Raw genomic sequence first — 16781 nt, 5'->3', positions numbered from 1 at the left:
CAAGCAAAGCTAATGGTTTAACACTTCCGTATGTCTATGTGTTGGTATGTGTGTGTGAGTGTGCGTTTATGTATGCATAAATAAATACATATATATATACATACATATATATATATATATATATATATATATATATGTCTGTGTTTGTGTGTGTCTGTGTTTGCATATATGTGTGTATTTGTGTGTCTGTGTTTGCATATATGTGTGTATAAGTGTGATGGTGTTTGTGCACGTACATAAAACGGCAAAAGTAGAGGACAAGTAACAGCACCAGGACTTCAATGATGATGGAGTGATACACATATTTTGTGTGTGTGTGTATATATATATATATATATATATATATATATATATATAGTTTAGTATGAGTAAGTCATCAGGCACATTTTCAGTTTTAGGAGAATCCAACACACACATTTGTAGCAATGACTGTACATATAAATAGGCAAAGTTATGTGGTAAAAATAACAGAAATCTGTTTTAATGTTGGAAAACGTTATAGAATTAAATATAATTATTTCAATTCATTCAGTCCCTGATGGTCATCATTGTGTGTTTGTGGCATGTGTATCAGCCCCCATCTAGCTGGAAGTAGTGTATTACCAATTATTTTGTATTCACATTGGCATGAGAATGGTTTTATGATTTCAGACACTGATCAATATGTAAACCCACCTGGAACTATTTACCAGAATGTAACCCACAGTTCAGGGCCACAATTATGTAATCCCGAAAGGCAATGTACTGTCATTTATAATTCTATTATTAACAATCACATAACAAATAATAACAATTGTGTATTGTTGACCAACGTAACCATGGAAACAAAGTACCCCTATCTACTAATTGAGTGACACAGTTGGAAATCACACATACAGCCTGGCTTAACAGATTTTGTCCTCAGCTGTACTTTCTCTGTTCTCCCCCCAGTTCATGCTCCCAGCCGCACCAAGTCTCTTTCTCTCTCCATTTCCATAGACAGCTTGAGGTTTCTGACCTCTGACATTGACAAATAACGGCAGGTGCAGCACATCTACTGCTCAGTTGTACAGAAAACACTGCAGGCTAGCTGGAATACTTGAAGACAACTCGCCCTTAGAGTCTTTATCTAAATGACTCACTAACATTAGCCTTAAAATCATAACCTATTTGTTTTTTCCCAATAATAACCATTATTTTAGTGCCAATTGCAAATATGCGATGGCTATCACCATCCTGAATCCTTTATAACTAGAAACGCCCTTTCGAGAACTTGGCCAACCCTGCTCCTTCTGTCATGTACTCCCAGTCAGAGATCTCCACTGTTCTTCTATGTAAAAGTTAATATTTTGAAATAATATAACTTGAGAAGTTACTTGAATTGTAGAGTTCTAGCAATGTGTGCTAAAAAAGCAACAGATGCACTTTAAGCTAGAATTGTTTCCAATATTCTAGAAATCCAAAGTCTCCAAAAAGGTGTAAAGAAAAAAAAATATTCTTCAAGTGAACTTCTTTAATGCTCTAGTCTACTAAAGTTGAGGGAAATTAAAACAACGTAAAAAAGTAAAACTCTTAGAAAAATAAGTGAATGTGGTACCTTAACCCCTTAAGGACGCAGCCTAGTTTTGGCCTTAAGGCGCAGAGCCCATTTTTCAAATCTGACATATTTCATTTTATGTGGTAATAACGTCGGAATGCTTAAACCTACCCAAGCGATTCTGAGATTGTTTTCTCGTGACACATTGGGCTTCATGTTCGTGGTAAAATTTGGTCGATATATTCAGTGTTTATTGGTGAAAAATTGCAAAATTTAGAGAAAATGTTGAAAAAATTGCATTTTTCAGAATTTAAATGCATCTGCTTGTAAAACAGACGGTTATACCACCCAAAATAGTTACTAGTTCACATTTCCCATATGTCTACTTTAGATTGGCATCGTTTTTTGAACATTCTTTTATTTTTCTTGGACGTTACAAGGCTTAGAACATAAACAGCAATTTCTCATATTTTTAAGAAAATTTCAAAAGCCTTTTTTTTAAGGTACCTCTTGAGTTCTGAAGTGGCTTTGTGGGGCCTATGTATTAGAAACCCTGATAAAACACCCCATTTTAAAAACTAGACCCCTCAAAGTATTCAAAACAGCAGTTATAAAGTTTTTTAACCCTTCAGGCATTTCACAGGAATTAAAGCAAAGTGGAGGTGAAATTTGCAAATTTCATTTTTCTTGCTGAATTTCAATTTTATTCATTTTTTTTTCTGTAACAAAGAAGGTTTTACCAGAGAAACACTACTATATATGTATTGTCCAGATTCTGCCGTTTTTAGAAATGTCCCACATGTGGCCCTACTGCGCTCGTGGACTAAAAGACAAGCCCTAGAATCAAAGAAGCACCTAGTGCATTTTGAGTCCTCTTTTTTATTAGAATATATTTTAGGCAGCATGCCAGGTTTGAAGAGGTGTTGAGGTGTCAAAACAGTAGGAATCCCCCAATAGTGACCCCATTTTGTAAACTACACCCCTCAAGGAATTCATTTAGGGTTGTTGTTACCATTTTGACTGCACATTTTTTTCACAGCACGTATTTGAATTGGGCTCTGAAATGAAAAAAATGAAATTTTTTCCAATAAAATGTCATTTGTGATCAAAATTTCTTATTTTCACAGGGAACAAAATACCCCATTTTGTTGCCCAATTTGTCCTTAGTGTGGCAGTACCCCATTTGTGGTGATAAACTGCCGTTTGGGCCCATGGGAGGGCTCAGAAGGAAAGGAGCGCTATATGTTTGTTGGAGTCCAGATTTTGTTGGATTGGTTTTCGGGTGCCATGTCGCATTTGCAGAGCCTCAGAGGTATCAAAGCAATGGAAACCCACCAAAAGTGACCCCATTTTGGAAACTACACCCCTCAAGGAATTCATTTATGGTTGTTGTTAGCATTTTGACCGCACAGTTTTTTCACAGCACCTATTTCAATTGGGCTGTGACATTAAAAAAATGTCATTTTTTCCAATAAGATGTAATTTTTTACCAAAATTTCTTATTTTCACAGGGAACAAAATACTCAATTTTGTTGCCCAATTTCTCCTGAGTGCATCAATACCCCATTTGTGGCAATAAACTGCCGTTTGGGCCCATGGGAGGCCTCAGAAGGGAAGGAGCGCTGTGTGTTCTTTGGAGTACAGATTTTGCTGGTTTGGTTTTCGTGTGCCATGTCGCATTTGCAGAGCCCCAGAGGTATCAAAGCAATGGAAACCCACCAGAAGTGACGCCATTTTGGAAACTACACCCCTCAAGGAATTCATTTATGGGTAATGTGACCATTTAGACCCCATAGTTTCTTCACAGAACTTATTTGAATTGGGCTGGGAATTTAAAAAAAATATATTTTTTCCAATAATATGTCATTTTAGCTCAAAAATTCTTATTTTCACAAGAAATAAAATACTCAATTTTGTTGCCCAATTTGTCCTGAGTGCGGCAATACCCCATTTGTGGTGATAAACTGCCGTTTGGGCCCATGGGAGGGCTCAGAAGGGAAGGAGCGCTGTGTGTTCTTTGGAGTACAGATTTTGTTGGATTGGTTTTCGGGTGCCATGTCACATTTGCAGAGCCCCAGAGGTATCAAAGCAATGGAAACCCACCAGAAGTGACCCCATTTTGGAAACTACACCCCTCAAGGAATTCATTTATGGGTAATGTGACCATTTAGACCCCATAGTTTCTTCACAGAACTTATTTGAATTGGGCTGGGAATGAAAACAAAATTATTTTTGTCAAATAATATGTAGTTTTGGCTGAAAATTTCTTATTTTCACAAGAAAAAAAATACCCCATTCTGTTGCGCAATTTGTTCTGAGTGCCGCAATACCCCATTTGTTGTGATAAACTGCCGTTTGGGCCCATGGGAGGGCTCAGAAGGAAAGGACCACCATTTGGCCTACTTGGGATTTTCTAGTGCGAAGTCATGTATGCAGAAGCCCCTGAGGTACCAGTACAGTTGAAACCCGCAAGAAGTGACCCCGTTTTAAAAACTACACCCTTAAGGCATTCATCTAGAGGTGTAGTGGCCATTTTGACGGGAGACCTACACCCCATAAACTGTAATGTGGGTTCTCCCGGGTATGGCAATACCCTACATGTGGCTGTTATCAGCTGCCTGGACACACAGCAGGGCCCAGAGGGGAAAGACGAGGGGGGATAAGCTGTGCGGAGTGCATCAGGGTAAGTAAAATTGGGGTAAATTATAAACCAAGGGATGTATGATAAATTTTAAAATACTTTCATACAGAGCTCTGGTTATTCGGGACACGTGTCACATTGATATATTGTGTCCTCCCTTATCCCCCTCTTATAGCAGACTTTGCACCTCTTTTGACTTTTTCCCTTCTTGCCAGTTTGGGGAACTTCCCCTGGAAAGTGTTGCCCTGGTACGATGCGTGTGGGCTCGCTTCCAGAAGTACTGGGTGCCCCCCCTTCTTGGTCCCTAAAGATTAGGTTCTTGATAATCACCTCTTGAAATTCCAGGAAAGTTCCCGCCTGGCCTGCACATCGACGTAGCACGTATGCATTGTACAAAGCCATCTATATGATGTTCCCGGCCAGCTTCTTATACCACACCGCATGGCGCTGTAGGGCTTCAGGGCTTGATCTTACAAGTCCATCACTCCCATGTACCTATTGTAGTCCAGGATGCAGTCTGGTTTGGGGGTGGCCTTTCCTTCATATATCCTAAACCTGTAGGTATACCCTGATGCACTCTCACAGCTTATACATCTTCACGCCATACCTTGCCCTCTTACCCGGCAGGTACTCGCGGAATTGAACCCTCCCTTTAAAATGTACCAGGGACTCATCAATAGAAATACACTTCTCGGGGGTGTATGCTTGGGAAAACCGGGCACTGGAACGGTCTAATAGGGGTCTCCGTTTAGACAAACGGTCAAAACTGGGGTAATCTCGGGGTGGGCACGGCTCATTATCAGTATAATGTAAGAAGCGAAGTATTGCCTCATTTATTTATTTTTTTAGGTTCCAGTTCAGTTCTGAAGTTGCTTTGAGGGGCCCATGTATATTAGAAACCCCTATCAAATACCCCATTTTAGAAACTAGACCCCTCAAAGTATTCACAACAGCATGTAGAAAGTTTATGAACCCTTTAGGTGTTTCACAAAAATTTAGAGCAAAGTAGAGGTGAAATTTACATTTTTTTTTTGTCAGAAAATCCTCTTTATACCATTTTTTTTATAACACAAAAGGATTTATCACAGAAACGCAACTTAATACGTATTGCCCAGATTATGCAGTTTAGAGAAATATCCCACATGTGGCCCTTGGGCGGTAATGGACTGAAGCACCGGCCTCCGAAGCAAAGGAGCACCCAGTGGATTTTGAGGCCTCTTTTTTATTAGGCACCATGTCCGGTTTGAAGAGGTCTTGTGGTGCCAAAACATTGGGAACCCCCAAAAAGTGACCCCAATTTGGAAACTAGACCCCTTGAGGAATCCATTGTAGTTTTCTTGGGGTGCATGCGGCTTTTTGATCAGTTTTTATTCTATTTTTAGGTGGCGTGGTGACTAAAAAACAGCAATTCTACTATTGGTTTTTTTTCGTTTTTTTTTACAGCGTTCACCGTGCGCTATAAATGACATATTCACTTTATTCTGCGGGGCGATACGATTACGGCGATACCAGATGTTTATAGTTTTTTTTTATGTCTTATGGCGTTTGCACAATAAAATACGTTTTGTAAACAATCATTCACTTTTTGTGTTACCTTATTCTAAGAGCCATAACGTTTTTATTTTTCAATCAATAAAGCCGTGCGAGGACTTATTTTTTGCGTAACGAACTGTAGTTTTGATCAGTACCATTTTTAGGTACATGCGACTTTTTGATCTCTTTTTATTCCATTTTTTGGGAGGTGAAGTGACCAAAGAATTGTGATTGTGGTTCGGTTTATTATTATTTTATTTTACGGCGTTCACCGTGCGGGATAAATAATGAAATAATTTTGTAGTTCAGGCCGTTACGGACGCGGCGATACCAATTATGTATAGTTTATTTGTTTGTTTATATATTTTTATTAATAATAAAGGACTGATAAGGGAAAAGGGGGGATTTTTACTTTTATTACTTTTAAATCTTTTATTTTCTAATTTTTACACATCTTTTTTTAACTTTTTTTTCACTTTATTACTTTGTCCCACTAGGGGACTTGAGGACCGGAGGCCCTGATCGCTATTCTAATACACTGCACTACATGCGTAGTGCAGTGTATTAGAACTGTCAGCTACTCACTGACAGCAAGCATAGTGGGTCCTGACGTTGTCAGGACCCACTAGGCTTCCGTCTATGGCATAGCCGGACGCCATTGTTTGGTGTCCGGTTGCCATAGTCACCATCGCCGGCCGCTATCGCGTAGCAGGCCGGCGATGGCAGCTTAACCCCTAAAAAGCCGCGATCTCTATAGAACGCGGCTTTTAAGGGGTTAATCAGCGGGGACACAGCGATCGGTCCCCGCTGTAGGAGCTGTGACAGCTGCTGAACAAGACAGCAGCGTCACAGCTCCTGTATGTGTCGGGAGGACGGCCGAAACGGCCGTTACTCCCGAGACGTACTATTACGGCATGGAGCGCGAACGATACAGCTGCCATGACGTAATAGTACGTCAAGGAGCGGGAAGGGGTTAAAACTGACTATTTATGTAAAGATGTCTTGGCCATAGATCAAATACAGTCAAGCCCACCAGAGTAATAGAGAATCCCCCGGTAGGACCAGGCTCTAGCTTAATAATCGGCCGCAAAATATTGCCGAAGACCACATTTTGAACTTTAAAGCCAATCACTGGCCACTAGGGTCAATTATTGGTTGATTCACAAATAACCTATTTGATTTTATTGATGGTATGTCCTGTGTGCACAATGATAAGGCTTACAATATAACGTGAACATGCACATGTTCTGTATAGATGGAGGATGGGTTGTTAAAGCTATTCCTTTGGTTGGCCCAAGGAACTCCTGCCATAGATACATCTTTCTGTCCTTGGACCCGCCCTGCATCAGGCCAAAGGACGGAAATCATTCCCTCTTCCATCCTTACAATTTTTTCATGGTGAAAAATCTTGGTAGTCTTTGTTTTGTCAGATGAATGTATTCTTTACACAGATAATGGCCTGATTATGGCCTTTATAGGGAAGTCCAGGCAAAATAATTGGTTAACATAGTCTAAATTAAGGTTTACAAATGGAAGTCTTTAAAAAAATAAAAATTGTCGTCTGAAATGGTCAATTAAGACTGGTTTTATTATTTATCAGATATTAATTGGTCATGTTTAATTATCCAAACGACTGACTACTGATCAGTAGTGTTGGCTATTACTTACTTGTTACCTGGAGTTTAGGTTACAAATTACTGATACGTCGATTCATGGTCTGAATGTAAAGGTTTCTACCTCCTATCAATGACCGACTTTATCTCTTCTTCCTGCATTCTCCAATGTCCAGATGTGCAGCCCCTAGCCAGCCCTATAGGAAACAATTCATTACAAATATTCAACCTGTGCAGACAATAATCAAACTTAAATGGGTTTTCAGTCAACTAATAGGGATGGGATTTAGGCTGGATATGCCATTAATGGGTAATAATGGAGGTCCACGCGCAGGGACCCCAGTGAATGAGACTGGATTGCACTTCCCACACACCGCTGAATTGGAAGTGGCACTGTGTGGGAGAAAAGTTGAAAAATCCCAATGTGTTTAAGGTAGTATTACTGCTCAGTTCATTCTAGGCATTTATGGGGGTCCCAGAGGTCGGACCTTAACAATTAAATATTGATATCATATCCAGGGGAGTAGCTAGGGCTTCAGAGGTAGCAGTCACACACGGGCCCCGGTGCCTGAGGGGGCTCAAGGGCCCCCCTGCCACATAAAAAGGTAACACTATTACAAAATAGCCCATGGTAGGTGGGGCCCTGTTACAGATATTGCATTGAGGCCCAGGATCTTCAAGTTATGATTCATTCATCATTGTTACTGGCAGGCCATACATTTCTAGTGTTACATCCCAGGAATTCAAGTGAACGGCTGACCGTATAAGACATGGACGGATGGGTCTGCCAGGGTGGAAGCTGCTCTTCCTTAATGGCTTTATAGCTCATAAAGTGGACAGGGACATATAGTCAGGGGTTATCTTTAGGAGGCAACCTCTTTAAAAAATAATAATAATGTTCATTGATTTTTACATATAATTATATTACCTAGATTATACAAAGAATATTTTGACCATTACATAATGGGTTAACTGCTTTGGTTCGGTAAAAAGGGTTATCTAACTAAATGTGCTTTTACTAAGGTGATACTGAAATATAAGCTCTTAGTATGAACCTATGTTGACTTTTGATCCAGCAACTTATGTATATAAATGTATATGCGGCCAGGTTCATAAATAATGTTTGTAAGGGTTAACACCAGGTCACATATGGTATTAAAAGTCTGAGAATTAAATGCTAAGCTTCAGTGGCTCTTATATATTACATGCTTCACTCTACAATTCTACGGCAAATAGGATTCACATCATCACCTTATCTATAATAACAAATCATTTACCCACATTTTACCTTTACAGCATAAATCAAGAACAAGAAGTGGCAATAAAGAAAGGAGAGCAATCAAAATTAATGACGTCATTTGTAAAGTGTTAGAAAAACATAATAAAAAGATAACCAAAATTTAATGTAAATAAATTCTTTCCATTGTCTTCCTTTATTTTTTCAGATAAAGTGGTTAAAGTCCATTCTTGTATCCTGTATGTCCTTCAGTGAAGAGACATCTGTGTCACACAAATGTGACACAATGCTAGATCTTGTACATTATATTACAGATATAAGAGGCACACCGTAAAAAAGGGACCTATAGTATCATAATAATAATACTAATAAAGTAACATAGATAGATAGATAGATAGATAGATAGATAGATAGATAGATAGATAGATAGATAGATATGAGATAGATAGATAGATAGATAGATAGATAGATAGATAGATAGATAGATAGATAGATAGATAGATAGATAGATAGATAGATATGAGATAGATAGATAGATAGATAGATAGATAGATAGATAGATAGATAGATAGATAGATAGATAGATAGATAGATATGAGATAGATATGAGATAGATATGAGATAGATAGATAGATAGATAGATAGATAGATAGATAGATAGATAGATAGATAGATAGATAGATAGATAGATAGATAGATAGATAGATAGATAATAGGTATAGGGATAGATAGATAGATAGATAGATAGATAGATAGATAGATAGATAGATAGATAGATAGATAGATAGATAGATAGATAGATAGATAGATAGAGATAGATAGATAGATAGATAGATAGATAGATAGATAGATAGATAGATAGATAGATAGATAGATAGATAGATAGATATGAGATAGATAGATAGATAGATAGATAGATAGATAGATAGATAGATAGATAGATAGATAGATAGATTTGCTTTGAGGACAGACTGCAGCACAGAACATCAAGTCTGACCGAGTCCAGAGAACTGAGCATCCAAAAGGTAAGAACTTCCTGCAACACCAACACATTCCTACTAGAAAGACAACACCATAGATATAAGGATTTATCTAAAAATGGAAAATCACAATTTAGAACAAGAAATGCAGAATAAAGTAAATGTCCATAAGACGGAGTTTGGGATAGAAGATTCAGACAAGAGGGGGTCAGGCACCTTGGAGATCACATACTCCGAAGAGCAGAGGAGCATTCAAGCGAGGAAAGCCGTAAAACATGCCACAATCAGACAAAATCCAGAGACACTTTTTGCTGACTTTACCTCTAAAGAAGAAGTCAAGAGGAAAACAAATGTATTATTCTACACTGAGCACCGCTCCGCCTGGCACACAGTCCTGTGCCAGCACTATAAGGACATATCAAAGTGTGGCATCAATAAGGGCCGACAGATCAGAATAAAAGACACAGGAAATGATGGGAGTATTACTCTTACCATAAGTCTATATAATAACGGCACCGTTCTCATACAAGGCAATGAGGACAACCTAGAGGAATTCCAAGAAATCTTTCATCATATTAAAGACCAGGCCCAAACTTACATAGAACAACAAACTCCAGCAACCCAGACCAGAGATGGACATACAGAGACAATCTCCAGCGACACCCCCGCTGCCCAATGTCCCACACCCCTCACCCGACACCCTCAGAGACGTTTATCTCAATTAGAAAGAGACTTTGTACAATTCAAAGAAGAACTTCAAAGAAATCTCGGTGACAAAAACACAAATGTCCAAGTAATTAAAGAGATAAACAAACTGAAATGTGAACATGCATCAGCTCTGCAGGAAATACAATGTACACTCCGAGAGCTGCAACAAGAAAATACAAAGCTCAGATTAGAGATAGAAAATCTAAAACCACAAACACAAAGTTCAGGAACAAGGGAGAGCGCTGAGGTAAGGACTGCCAATGACCAGGGCGCTAGTACATCAAATCACCCAAACCCAATAAATATTCCAGAAATTAATGAAAACAAACTAGGAGAAAACAGAGCGATACAAGTGGGTACAAAGCCGACCGCCAACCAAACCTCCAGCACAGAACCACAGCAGCACCACATACCACCACCAAGCAGGACCCAGGACACAAGCATCAGACAAGCCACCCGCAAGTCACAATGTCCTGATACTGTCCTAATAATTGACTCAAATTGCAAATACCTTAATACATGGCGACTCTTCCCAGGAAAAAGGGTCAGTAAAATTCACTGTGCAACTATCCAACAAGTCACATCAGTCATCAATAACCCACATTTTACCAATCCAAATCATCTCATTATACACATGGGTACAAACAACCTCCAAGACCAGCAACAGCAGATGGCAGAACAACTGACCCAACTAGCAAAGACGGCACAACAAAAGTTCCCTGACAGTAAAATAATTATATCATCTGTGCTCCCAAGAAAAGATGTACCCAACGAGACCACCCAGGCCATCAACACAGAGCTGGCAGCGAACATCAGCTCAATGTCAAACATCAGCCTGGCACAACACCCCTCCATAGAGCAGCACCACCTGTATGATGACAAACACCTCAACAAACGAGGGGTCAGCCTTCTGGCCAAAGAACTGAAAGACATTGTGCTGAACAGACCCCCCAGACCTGGACCCCACACCAGCCAAAGCCAAAACATGGAGACATCACTAACAATGAAAAGACCTCAAACTCCACACACCTCACTACACCCAGGAGAAAAACCCCTTTTACTCCTCCTGGCAAAAGCCATGGAGGAAACCCCCTGCCTCACACAGAGACACACAGAGCAGAGACATGGAGGAAACCCCCTGCCTCACACAGAGATACGCAGAGCAGAGACACGGAGGAAACCCCCTGCCTCACACAGAGACACGCAGAGCAGAGACATGGAGGAGATAAAGACCCTGCTCAGCACTCTATGTAGAAAACTAATGTGACTGTACAACACGAGAACATCTACAACACATCCAACAGTCACATCTCCAGCCCGTCCTACACAGCACCGCTCATTACAAGGTATATGGACACACAATGACGTCCTTTATAATCAGCAGCTGGAATATTCAAGGCCTCAGCCTTTGGATGCAAAATTAACGATCCAGACTTCAACCAAAGACTGAAAAATATCGATATACAAATCCTCCTGGAAACATGGACTAGGACAGAGAATGAGTCCCTGGTGCCCACTGGATACAGGGAAATCTCTGTCCCCGTCCTGAAAAATAAACACATCAAGCAGGGCCGGTGTTCAGGAGGAATATTAGTCTGGTACAAGGAGGAGCTCCATGAGCAGATCAAAGCCGTGAAGCGAGGAGACAGCCACATCTGGATAAGAATAGGCAGCTCCATCCTCACCTCTCAGTCTGACATGTATCTCTGCGCAACGTACATCGCACCGCCAGAGTCCCCGTACTCCAACCCAGACAGCTTTGAGATTATACAAAGGGAAGCCGCCCATTTCCAGACCCTGGGTAGCGTTCTCATCTACGGAGACCTCAATGCAAGAACGGGGAGAGATAAAGACTACCTGACCAATGATGGAAACATCTTCATCTTTGGAGCAGAGGCCGACTGTCATAACTCCCTACAGAAAGAGAGAAACAGCTATGACAGCACCGTCAACAAAAGCGGGAAAAAACTATTGAATCTATGTCGAAGCTTAGGACTCCACATACTGAATGGCCGCACCAAGGGAGACTCTTTAGGAAGGTATACACTAAACTCCCATGTAGGCAGCAGTGTAGTAGACTATGCCATCACGGACATGGACCCCGCAAACATTGGCGCACTCATAGTCACTCCACAAACGCACCTGTCAGATCACAACCAATTACTTCTATACATAAAATCCACAACCAAACCATCTGCACAAAAACCACATCAAACCGGCCTCTTCAACCTGCCGCCATCTTTTAAATGGTCCAAAACGTCAACTATAAAATATAAAGAGACAATCAACAGACCAGAAGTGCAGGAGATGCTTCACAACCTCTACAACAAGGTGTATGAGACAAGCCCAGGAGGGGTAAATCAGGCCGTAAATGACCTCAATAATATATTTTATACCATGGCAGAGAAGTCTGACCTGAAAAGATGTGACTACAAGAGGCCACAAGAAATACATCCTAACGGTTGGTTTGACCATGAGTGCAAAGAAGTACGGAAGACCCTAAGAAATTCCTCAAATAAGAAGCACCGAGACCCAAACAACACCGGTCTGAAGGAGGCCTACAGCAACATACAGAGGCAATACAAGACCATCCTCCGAAAGAAAAAACAAAGGCACATCTCCACCAAACTTACCCAACTCCAAGATGCCCTCCATGACAACTCGTTCTGGGAATTATGAAAACACATGGGCAAAAATTGCAAGAAAAACAACCTTCATATCCAAAATGGCAACATCTGGCTCCAATATTTCAGGGACCTCTACAAAGATATCCCGAAAGACGGACAAAGCCAAGAACAAAAACAAATAATATCAAAACTGAAGGCGATGGAGGAAACACTTAAAGATTCTCAAAACCCCCTGGATACACCAATAACACTGCAAGAAGTAACAGAGAGAACCTCAGACATAAGGTGTAAAAAATCCAGCGGCCTAGACAGAATCTCACCAGAAATGATAAAACACAGCCCGCCAGAAATACAGGCCGCAATAGTAAAACTATTTAATATAGTGCTGAGTGCCGGCTACTTCCCTCAAATCTGGAACCAAGGCCTTATAACACCAATCCACAAGAGTGGGGACAGGTACGACCCGGCCAACTACCGAGGGATATGTGTCAGCAGCAACCTGGGGAAACTGTTCAGCAGGATCCCGAATAAGAGAATCCTCAGCTTCCTCACCCAGCACAATGTCCTCCACCAAAGCCAAGCTGGGTTCATGCCAAACCACCGCACCACTGACCACATCTTCACCCTGCGCAGCCTCATCAAGAGCCACGTCCACAATACAAAGCATGGGAAGATTTACGCCTGTTTTGTGGACTTTAAGAAGGCCTTTGACTCAGTGTGGCACCCGGTCCTATTCCTGAAACTGCTGGAGAGCGGAATAGGAGGTAAAACCTATGACGTCATCAGAAGCTTCTACACAGAGAACAGATGCAGCGTGAAGGTGAACGGGAGAAGAACGGCTGATTTCCAGCAGAGCCGAGGAGTCAGACAAGGCTGCAGCCTTAGTCCAACGCTCTTCAACATCTACATCAATGAACTGGCCACAGCTCTGGAATCCTCCTCAGCACCAGGTCTCGCCCTCCATGACACCCAGGTGAAATTCCTGTTGTATGCAGATGACCTTCTGTTACTATCACCAACCTTGAAAGGTCTCCAAGCCAACTTGCAAATCCTAGAAAAATTCAGCTCCACGTGGGCACTACCCATCAATGCAAAGAAAACCAACATCATGGTGTTCCAGAGTAGAAACTCAAAATAACCCAGGCACCCGACCTTCACACTAAATAACGCCACAATCACAGCGACCGACAGGTACACTTACCTGGGCCTAGAAATCAACCAATCATGAAGCTTTAAACAAGCCATAGAGATTCTGAAAGACAAGGCGTGCAAAACCTTCTATGCCATCAGAAGAAAACTCTATCACCTCAAACCACCAGTAACGGTCTGGCTGAAAATCTTTGACTCCATCTTCTCCCCAATCCTCCTGTATGCCAGTGAAGTCTGGGGTCCGGACACATACCCAGACTGGTCAAGGTGGGATTCCAGCCCAACAGAAATCTTTGACCTAGAATTCTGTAAACACCTTCTCCAAGTCCATCGGAGCACCACAAATAGTGCCTGTCGGGCAGAACTGGGCAGATTCCCACTACACCTCACAATCCAGAAGAGGGCGCTATCATTCTGGGCCTATCTACACAGCAGCAGGCAAAGTTCCTATCACCATAAAGCCCTGCTACACCAAGGGGTCCCAGGTAAACCAGGTCCCGCAGAACATCTCACCCTGACCCGGCCTGAAGAAAATGTCACTCAGCGCGGCCTCACAAAAGCCGAAATCAAGAAGACAATAAACGAGAACCAAGAGGAGTATATCAGTGACTGAAGGAACGACATAAAGACATCCCAGAAACTGACAATATACCGGAGTCTACAGCGGGAATATAAACTGGCGCCATATCTGGAGAAACTGCCAAACCCCAGAGACAGATAGATAGATAGATAGATAGATAGATAGATAGATAGATAGATAGATAGATAGATAGATAGATAGATAGATAGATATGAGATAGATAGATAGATGATAGATAGATAGATAGATAGATAGATAGATAGATAGATAGATAGATAGATAGATAGAACAAATATGTTCTAAGATACTTTGCTCTAGATGGTTGAATGACAATAATGTGCATATAGAAAGGAAGAATCTACCAGTAGGGGGCACTGTAGCAAGCATGTTTTGAGTTTTCCTTCATTATGTCCCAAGAAAATAAAATAATGATGATGTTTTAAGGACTGTGCGATGACTGTAGGTCAGAGTTTGCAACAGAAATATTATTGGAATAAAAATATCAGCATCTAGAAGTAAGTAAAATAATTGAGTAATCCATTAGTTATACTTTGAATTAAAAAATAGCAATAATTTTACCTGTCCTTATTATTCTGAGTTGTATTATATATTTTTATCAGAAATGCTTGTCTTTAACGTATTATATATCAGTACGGTTTAACTGAATATCCTACAATACGGTACTATACTTAAAGGGGTTGTCTTTTTAAGGAGAAGTCAGTAAGCAGGAGTGATTTCTCGAACCCCGAGGATCAACTGTTGTCCCCCTGCAAAACCCCATCTGGCTATTCATTTTGGCCTTTGCAGGGAAATCGTAACATTACATGGTGGCCATTCACAAAAGCCCACAGCAAAGCTAACCCAGATAGCACAGGAAATTTCGGTTCAAATTGGTGCAGACTTTCGACTGAAATTGCCACAGCGGACACCAAAAGAGGGGAGAAAAAAGTAAACTCTTACCTCCTCTTAGTTTTAGTTTTCCATAGCGACACGTTACTCCTCCTATGTCAGGTCAGACACAGGGGGGGGGAGTGGGGTGTTGCTATAGGACTCCAGGAGCAGTGAGTATAGATATATATATATATATATATATATATTTAAATGGAACGTCTTAATTGCGATTTTTGCTTTGAATTTGCAAAAATTATAAGACTTGCTATTTGTTGCAGAACTTCACTACCCCATTGAACTCATGGGGAAAAGTCCAAAAGAAATACGCAACCATTCCACAGCATAAATTGACAAACTGTGGTTTGAAAAATCTGCTCCGCAGGTAAATTTTTGCATGGAAATTTTCAGCAGCGTGTGGATGATATTTTTAATATCTTACTCACTTTGCAGCTACTATAATTCGCTGCAAATTTTCTATTGGCAAATCTGGGTGGAAAATCCGCATCAAATACGCTACGTCTGCAGGGAGCCTAAGAAAGTTAAACTTTCATGTAGGGGCGTAACTAGGAAAGACTGGGCCCTATAGCAAACGTTCTTACTGGGCCCTCCCCTCCCCTGGGTGCTACACACAGCACCCCCTTGTAGATAGTGCCCCACTGTAGATAGTGCCCCCAGTAAATTGCCCAAGTAAATCCATAAAATGTACAAATGTTAGTACGCTATATTGCTCAAAACCACCATAAAGCGGATAAACATACAGCCATAGTGTATCCAAATAGGATATATGAGTCAATGGCGGATCATCATATGGGCGTTTTGGGCGGTCGCCCGGGGCCCGAGGCACTCAGGGGGCCCATTGCTTCCCGAACTGCACATAATCGTAAAAACTATGCAGCGCTAACTGTCACTGCAGAGAGAAGGTGCAGGCAGAACAATTTGGGGCGGGCTTAGCCGGGATAGTGAACGTTACCTCTACATAAATGTGCTCCGAATTGAAGGCTAAAGGACCTTTGATGACGTCATGCCCATGTGACCCCCGACCACCAATGAGGTCCGTCTATCACAGTGAAGGAGCAGAATATCTGCAGGGAAGAAGGCCCGCCCACCAGTCAAGTTTTTACACAGCGCTCCAGGCTGGTGAGTGCTTTTCCAAACCCCCATCCCTTCATCACTCACTCCCTCCATCTGTTCTTCCCTCCCTTCATTCTCCCATAACTCACTCCCTCCCTTCATCACTGCTGTGTGTGATGCTATCTACAAGGGCTGTGTGTGTGTGATGCTATATACAGGGGCTGTGTGTGTGATG

The 16781-nt window shown here is 41.2% G+C and overlaps 1 long non-coding RNA gene across 2 annotated transcripts in view; it reads right to left on the bottom strand.

The window, feature by feature from the left end:
- Nucleotides 1-16495, bottom strand: part of LOC142760709 (uncharacterized) — a 41802-nt gene extending 25307 nt beyond the window's left edge. Inside the window, exons 1-2 of one of the 2 annotated variants that reach the window (XR_012883370.1) lie at nucleotides 16446-16495; nucleotides 7359-7500 (exon numbers count right to left, since the gene is read on the bottom strand). This is a non-coding gene — a long non-coding RNA (uncharacterized LOC142760709). Of the gene's footprint in view, nucleotides 1-7358; nucleotides 7501-16233; nucleotides 16359-16445 lie in introns of those variants that run through there. The other variant, XR_012883369.1, reaches the window with a different exon arrangement.
- Between the last annotated feature and the right edge of the window lie 286 nt (nucleotides 16496-16781).

The sequence above is a fragment of the Rhinoderma darwinii genome, chromosome 4 (assembly GCF_050947455.1).
Source record: "Rhinoderma darwinii isolate aRhiDar2 chromosome 4, aRhiDar2.hap1, whole genome shotgun sequence".
Lineage (NCBI taxonomy): Eukaryota > Metazoa > Chordata > Amphibia > Anura > Rhinodermatidae > Rhinoderma > Rhinoderma darwinii.
The sequence above is the reverse complement of the archived record's forward strand: the minus strand, read 5'-3'. Positions and strand labels throughout refer to the sequence as shown.